General features: G+C 45.9%; 1 long non-coding RNA gene across 1 annotated transcript; it reads left to right on the plus strand.

Moving 5' to 3' along the window:
* Positions 1-11: 11 nt before the first annotated feature.
* Positions 12-2,990, plus strand: LOC131513646 (uncharacterized). Its single transcript, XR_009262683.1, has 3 exons — positions 12-488; positions 948-1,038; positions 1,784-2,990. It is a non-coding gene; the product is annotated as an uncharacterized LOC131513646 (long non-coding RNA).
* The last annotated feature ends 5,306 nt before the right edge of the window (positions 2,991-8,296 follow it).

An 8,296-nucleotide genomic window follows, 5' to 3' on the forward strand; every position in this document is an offset into this window, starting at 1 on the left:
CCGCGCAGCCGCAGACGTGGCTGGGAAATGTTCGCGGAGAAAGAGCGGGTCCTGTGGAGCCGAGAGCTGCTCAGGCGTAGTTCCTTTGGGACGGGGACCCGGTAGTCGGTGCCCCTGGCTCGGGACTGGTGGGTCAGGTCTCGCAGGCCCCGAAGTTTCGCAGGGCCTTGCCCTTTCGGAAGGGGCGGGGGGTCGCCTTTTCACCTGCGCCAGCTGTGGCCCTCGTGACGGGCGGGGTCGGGGTTCGGCACGCCCACCCCCCGGGCCCGGATCTGCGCGGTGTCTTCGAGGGGCTCGGTCTCCCGGGTGAGGCGGCCTCCGGGCCTCGGAGCCCGGTGCTAGCGGCCCTGGTGGTCCCACGCGCGGCCTGGGGGTCCCGCAGGGAGGAGCGGAGGGGACTCGCCCCCGCCCCCCCCCCCCCGAGCCATTGAGGGAGCAGAGCTGCAGTAGCGCCGGGAGGCAGCCTGCGAGAGGCCCCGGCGGGAGAGGTGAGACCTCGGCCGGGCGGGGTGTGGGGGTGAGGTGGACCCGGGACGTGGGGACACAGCTGTCCTGTCGCTTCCCTGGGGACTCAGCACGAGGGGAGGAGCTCTTCGCGAAGGTGGGGAGACAGGTGGGATCTGTGTGGAGCCCCGAGCAAAGCCCCTCCGGTGTCGCTCCCCGGGACCCCTCCTCCCACGCCGGCCTTTTTTCCTTCGAGGTTCAAGGAAGAAGGCCTGGTTTGATCAGTTTCAAAGTCACCGTACCGCAGGGGGGCGTGCCGATCTAACAGCTGTACGGACAGGTGCAGCCACCAGCACCGGCAGGATGCACTCCACCACACACCTGCCTTTATCGTGGTCACCCCTGCCCCCACTGCTGCCTTTATCGTAGTCACCCCTGCCCCCCACTGCTAACCGCCGGTAGCCGCAGACCGTGCCCCATCTCTCTCCTTTTGTCTTTTCCAGAACGTCCTAGAGATGGAATCTGACTCTGTATAACCTCCTGGGGCTGGCTTCTGTCACTCAGCACCAGGCCTTGGAGACTCATTTGTCTTGTGTGAGTTCCGTATCGCTCAGTAATATTCCACTAAATAGACCGTAGTTTGTTTGTTTTTCATCTGCTTACCTGTTAAAGAACATTTAGATTGTTTCCCGGTTTTGGTAATTATGAATTATGCTGTTCTAAATGTTCAGGTACAGGTTTTTCTGTGAGCATAAGTTTTCATTCAGCCTGGTTTTGAAAAGCAAACCGGTCTGAATTTGAATGCTGGTTTGAGATTTATTGATTGTGCGGTGACCTGAGACCAGTTACTTAACTTTTTTGAGTAACTTTATCAGGGAGTTGCTGTGAGGTGAAATGACCCAGCGTATCCGTGGTTCTCCACTTTTTCAGACTCAGCAGGCCCTTTTTTATTACAAGTATTGTGGAATGCCCTCATTTCTATCCTGAAATGAAATTTATGAAATGGGTAAAACTAACGTACATAATTCTTAAGGCTATATAATGCCCTAACTTTAGAATAAAGGAGAAAGAAAAAGGAACGCACTGCAACTCAGGCCCCCCCCCCCAAAAAAAAAAAACAAAAAAAACAAAAAAACAAAAAAAAAACAAAAAAAAACCTGACCGAATCTTAGTAAAAACTCAGAACAAAGTACCTTGATTTCGATGGTAGTTGCCTTTATAGAAAAATAATTGAAAACAAAATAATCACTGAAAACAGAAACAAAACTCTGTGGTTGTGTCTAAGGAAGATTTCAGTTCTGGCCTCCTCAAACCTTGAACCACTCTATTTTCTTCACAGATGGCAAGGAAAATACAGTCTCTCGGCTGAGAACCCTTTCACCCTCCTGAAACCAACATAAATCTGCCCAGATCTGTGTCATCACATTCTTTATCCCTCCCATGTTAGTAGAGGGCTGTCTGCCCTTCTGTCTGCGCCTTGGATCCCATCCATCCTACATTTCCAAGACCTTTAATTTTCCCTTCTCCCTCTTCATAGTTTATACACCTTTGCAACTGTACCCTTCCTATTTTTTGCCCAGCTTTGAGGTGTATTTTACATACAATTATCTTCATCAATTTTATTTGAATGGTTTGAGTTTTAACAATTGTTTATGGTTGTGAAACATCTACCAAATCAAGATCTAGAACTGTATTGTCCCGATTGAAGAACCCCCTAGCCATAGGTAGCTATTTAAAGTTAAATTAATTAAAATGAAATGAAATTAAGCGCTCACCTCCTTACTTGTACTAGCAATATTTCAAATCCTTATGGCCACTGCTGTATTTGACAGCCCAGGGACAGAAAGTTTTCCTCATTTCCGAAGTTATTTTGGACAGTTCTACTCAGTGCTTCTATAGCTATAGCTCACAAATTTTGATTTGTTATGTATGTTATCATTATGTTCAAAATATTTTCTTACATTTCTTATAACTTGATAAGAAGATAAATAAAGGGGCTGCTGGGTGGCACAGTCTGTTAAGCACCTGACTCGTGATCTCCGCTCAGGTCATGATCTCGCAGTTTGCGAGTTCGATCCCCACATCGGGCTCTACGCTGATGGTGCGGAGCCTACTTAGGATTCTCTCTCCTCCTCTCTGTCCCTCCCCTGCTTGTGCCTGCACATGCACTCGCGCTCTCTCTTGCCAAATAAATACACTTCTTAAAAAATTTTTAAAATAATAATTTCTTGAATAATTGATTTAGCACTGTTTAGTTTCTAATTATATGGGGATTTTTCTGGATATCTTATTGTGACTGGTTGCTAATTCCATTTTTCTCAGAGAATATATTGTGAATGATCTCGGTCTTCTTACATCTGAAAAATGCCTTTATTTTACTTTCATTTTTGAAAGGCATTTCCTCTGTATATACAATTCTAAGGTGACAGGTGTTTTCTCTTTGTAAGTACTTTAAAGAAGTTCCTCCATCGTCCTCTTGATCGCATGGTTTCTGACGTGTTGTCTGTGTTCTTCTGTATGCAATGTGTCTTTTTTCTCTCTGGCTGATTTTTTTTTTTTTTTAATTTTTTTTTTAATTTTTTTAATGTTTTTTTATTTATTTTTGGGACAGACAGAGACAGAGCATGAACGGGGGAGGGGCAGAGAGAGAGGGAGACACAGAATTGGAAACAGGCTCCAGGCTCCGAGCCGTCAGCCCAGAGCCTGACGCGGGGCTCGAACTCACGGACCGCGAGATCGTGACCTGGCTGAAGTCGGACGCTTAACCGACTGCGCCACCCAGGCGCCCCTCTCTGGCTGATTTTTAAGATTTTCTCTTTACCACTAGTTTTGACTAAATTGATTATTACATGCATTGGTTTAGTTTTCGCCGTGTTTCTGAGCTTAGAATTTGTTGAACTTCTTGGGTCTGCGGGTCTGCAGTTTTCATCAAATTTGTACAGTTTTCAGCCACTATTTCCTGACATACTTTTTCTGCCCCACTCCCCCAGTCTGTAGATTTCAAGTGCACAAATATTAGTCTGTTTAAATTTGCCCCCCACCTCACTGATACGCTGTTCATTCTTTTAAAAAAAAATTTTTTTTTTTTTGGAATGTTTCTGTTGCTATCTGAAGTTCACTAACCTTTACTTTTGCAGTGTCTACTTTGCCACTGACCCATCAGTGCATTTTTCATCTTGATCATTAGTTTTTTATTTCTAGAAATTCTGTTTGAACCTTTTTTTAAAATTTCCTCCACTGCTCTCTACTTATTTGGACATGTGGACTGTAGCTGTATTAATTGTAATTCTCACCTCTGTTCATTCAGATTAGTTTCATTTGACTGATTCTTTTTTCAGTGTGGGTTGTAATTTTATTCTTTTTTTTTTTCCTCTAGTGATCTTTGTTTGGATGCCAGGCATTATAAATTTTTCTTTTTGAGTGCTAGGTAGTTTTGTGTTCCTAAAGGTATTTCTGAGCTTTTATCTGGGATACTTGGAAACAATTTGATCCTTCCAGGTCTTGCTTTTAAGATTTGTTAAGTGGGATCGAAGCAGTTCTCAGCCTAGGGCTAATTTTTTCCTCATACTAAGACGACCGTTCTGTGGATTCAATGCAGTATTTCGTGTATCGTGCAGTTTCCTAGTTTGGCTGTCAAAATGGGCCCTGTGTGAGCTCTGTGCACCGTTACCTCTAATACTTTTAAATAGTTCTTTTCCTGGCCTTGAGTAGTTTCCTCGCACGCATATGGTGATGTACACCTTGCTATATACTCAAGGGGGGCCCTCTGAAGATCTCCAGAGTTCTCTCTACAAGTCTCTCTTCTCACTACTCTGTTCAGCAAACTCTGGCCACATAGGCCTCCCCAGACTCCGCACTCCCCCTGTTCAGTTCTTACATATGGATCCCCTAACCCTACGCTACAGCCTGGAAACTCTGCAGGCAGGCAGTTGGAGAGATTAGTTATCTCTTGCTATATAACAAGTCACCCCCGACACTTCGCAGGCTTAAAACAACATGCATTATCAGGAATGGAACATGGCTTAACTGGATCCTTTACTTCACAGTCTTTTGCAAGGCCTGCAATCAAGGCATCAGCGAGGTCTGGGATCTTATCCGAAGGCTCAAGCGGGGAAGGATTCACTTCCTAACTTACTTAAATGGTTGTTGGCAGGATTCGGTTTGTTGAGTTCTTGGACCGAGGAACTTAGCTTCTTGTCGGCTCGTGGATGGAGGCCACCTTCGGTTCTGTGCCACACAGACCTCCGGTGTTTCAGCCTCTTCAGAGTCAGCAAGAGAAAGAGTCCACTACCAGGACGGAAATAACATTCTTTAGTAACCTCATCATTCCCTCAGTGTTGCAATATTTTATTGGTTGATGCATGTTACTCAAGAGAAGGGAATTACACAAGGCTGGGAATGGGTCCCGGGTCATTGAGGGTCATCTCACAGGCTGCCTACCACACCAGGGCAGGGGTCACCGTTATTACTGGACGTCTGGTATCTTACCATTGTTTTATATATTTTGTCCTCTGTCGAAATCCATATTGTCACCTCCAGTTTTGTCATTGTTCATATATTTCTTGGTTGTTCCAGGCAGGAGGATAAACCTGCTTCTTGTTATTTCACTGTGGCTAGAAGTTCATTGTGGCTAGTAGGGCAAGTCCCAGCTCGGCTGCTGATTCCCATCTTTTTAAGTCTACTGAGAATCGTTCTGGCCTGGCATCTGGTCTGTCCTAGTGAATGTCCCTGGGGACTTAAAGTGCGGATTCAGCAGTCCACACTTTAGTACAGTTGTGTACTAAATAGCAAACAGGTCAAGGTGTCTGGCAATGTCATTCAGATCTTCTGTGTCCTTACTGTTTTTTAAAGTGCATTTGGTCAATTGTTGAGAGATGGCTGTTGAACATTAAGAAACGTCCCTTTTCAGCTCTGACAATATTCTATCTTGAAATCTGTTATTATCTGACAATATAGCCATCCAGCCTTCTTACAGTTTGCATACTAAATCTGTCTCTATCCATTTACCCTTGATCTATGACTTCACATAGGAAGTAATGTCTCTTGTAGAAAGTATATAGTTTGTCTTCTCTATCTTGATCTCTGCCTTTTAATCGGAGAGCTTAGAGGAGGATTAGACAGACTTTTTTCTTTAAGAGCCAAATGGTAAATACTCCAGCCTTGGTGGGCCATTCACTCAACTCTGCCAATAAAGAGAAAGCCGCGGGGCGACGCCTGGGTGGCTCAGTCGGGTGGGCGGCCGACTTCGGCTCAGGTCATGATCTCGCGGTCTGTGAGTTTGAGCCCCGCGTCGGGCTCTGTGCTGACAGCTCAGAGCCTGGAGCCTGTTTCAGATTCTGTGTCTCCCTCTCTCTCTGACCCTCCCCCGTTCATGCTCTGTCTCTCTCTGTCTCAAAAATAAATAAACGTTAAAAAAAAAAAAAAAAAAAAGAGAGAAAGCCACGGTAGACGGTGTGTAAATGAATGGGTGCAGCTATGATCCAGTAAAACTTTATCTTCAGAAACCGGTATCAGCCAGATGGGCACTCAGGCCATAATTTGTCAACCCCTGGTTTCGACTATTTGAATTTACTGTAATTACTGGTAAGTTTGGGTTTGTCTCACCATTGTTCATCCCTTTGTTTTCCCCTGATTTTCCTTTTCTTCTGTTTTGTGGACCATTTAAATACTTTTAGATATTTGTTTTAAGTTTTCCTATTAGCTTTTTAGCTGTGCTAAAAAGGAGCTGTTCTCCTTTTCGTTATTATTTTTAGCAGTTCCTCTAGGGATTACAATATACATCCTTAATTCTTCAGTCTTCTTAGCATTAACATTTCACTTCCCGCAAAAATGTGGAAACCTTACAACCACATAGGTCCAATTACCACACTCCATTCTTTTGTTCTAGCTGGCTCATGTATTACCTGTACATATGTTATGAATTGTACTAGGCGGTGTTATAATTTTTCCTTTACATAGTCGTATGTATGATAAAAAATTAGATAAAAGCAAGCTCTTACATTTTAATTTACCCAGATATTTACCATTTCTAATACTTTAAATTTCTTTGTGGGGATCAGAATTTCCATGTGGTGTCATTTTCCTTCATCCTGAAGAACTTAATCGCTTTGGCAACAGTCGGAAAAAAAAAAATCCAAAAGACACGCTCGGTCGTCTGTCAGTGTGCCTGGTCATGGTAAAGAGGCCCATCTCCCAGCCACGTTAGCCAGAGACCCGGAAGTGCACCGTTCCAGCCCCTTCTGTCTCGCCCGCGTGTCCAGCTTGTCACCACGCCCCGTCAACGTTGCCTCCTACGCGTATTGCCAATGTGTCCCTTCTTTCTGTCTCTGCTCACTTTCTCTCTAACCCGCGTTCTCATCTCGCCTAGATTTCTGCAGCATCCACACCAGTACTGTTTCGTGTCCATTCTGGCCTTTCCTACTCCCTGCCAGAGAGAGAGCCTTTCTAGCACCCAGATCTGCTTTTGTCATCTTCTGTCCCCTCCTCTGAGATGGCTTCTTCCTGTGTCAGGTTGAAGACTGTATGCTCTTGCCCGGGCTGCGGCCTCCCAGAGCTGGCCCCTCCCCCTGCAGTGGCATTCTCCCCCCCCCCCCCCCCCCCCGTTCATTCATACACCTTGTCTGCTCCGTGCACGCGGCCTCCTTCAGTGTCTCAGTGATGCTGCCTTCGCACCAGCTGTTGCTTCCCCTGCTTGGGGCGCCTTTCTTTATCTTGTCGCCCCGGTGACTCCTCCTGATCCCTCGGGATTGAGTCCAGCATCGTCTCTTCAAGTAAACCCCGCCGAAACCCCGACCAGGTCAGATCGCCTTATTAAAGACGCTCATGGCCTCACACGACTCTTCTCTATGACACCTGTCACAACTATATTTACATACTTGTTTGTGTGACTATTTGCTTATTGTTTATCTCCTAGACACTCAGCTCTGTGCGATCAGGTACCATGTTTTGTTAAGCTCTGTACTGTCAGTATTGAGCACCGGGTTCAATAAATATTGGTTGAAAGAATAAAGGTTTATTCATTCAGTCATTTATTCCAAAACAGAGGTATCCAAAGCGAGCACCAAAAGCAGAGGTATCCTAAAAATACTTGGAAGGAGAAAGAGAATCAGGAGGCATTATTATAATGGTAAAATGTGCAATTCTCTGTGACACCAGCTGGGTGTCCAGTTCAGTTCGGACCCTAATCAGAGCTAGCGAGGACCCCAGGGGGTACGTGCTCAGTCTCACAGGACGGCCCCCCCACTTCAGATGCCGGTGGCAAGTAGCGGGTCCCCGGATTGCCCACGACCCGCCTGACTTGGCTACAAGTCAGAGGGTCCCATGGCCTCCCTCCTTGGATTAGATCATTTGCCGGGACAGCTCACAGGACCCAGGGAAACGCTTAGGTTGACCGTTTAGTGGATTGTCAAGGATGCGATAAAGGTTACAGATGAACAGCCAGACGAAGAGATACCTGGGACAGGGTTCCCAAGGGTCTGTCCTGGGTTTTTTTCCGACTTTATGCTTTTTGCTTTTTAGGTTTTGGGGGTCCCGTTGCTGCATTCTCTTGGAGACGGTCTTGTCAACGGTGTCCAGTCTGCTAGTGAGTTCTTCGAAGGCACTCTTCGTTTCTGCTGGTTGTGTTTTAAATCTCTAGCATGTCTTTTTGGTTGTGCTTACACCGCCCATCTGCTCTTGCCTGCTGTCTACTTTCTCCATTCGACCATTTAGCTTATTAATTACAGTAGTTTTAAATTCCCAGTGTCAGAAGTCCAGCATGCCCGCCGTGTCTCTGTATTCTATGAGTTGGCTGTCTCTCCCCATCGTACTCAGTGCACTTACAAAGAGTGTCACTCCTTTTCTTTCAGGAGAG

Source organism: Neofelis nebulosa, chromosome 6, assembly GCF_028018385.1.
Source record: "Neofelis nebulosa isolate mNeoNeb1 chromosome 6, mNeoNeb1.pri, whole genome shotgun sequence".
Lineage (NCBI taxonomy): Eukaryota > Metazoa > Chordata > Mammalia > Carnivora > Felidae > Neofelis > Neofelis nebulosa.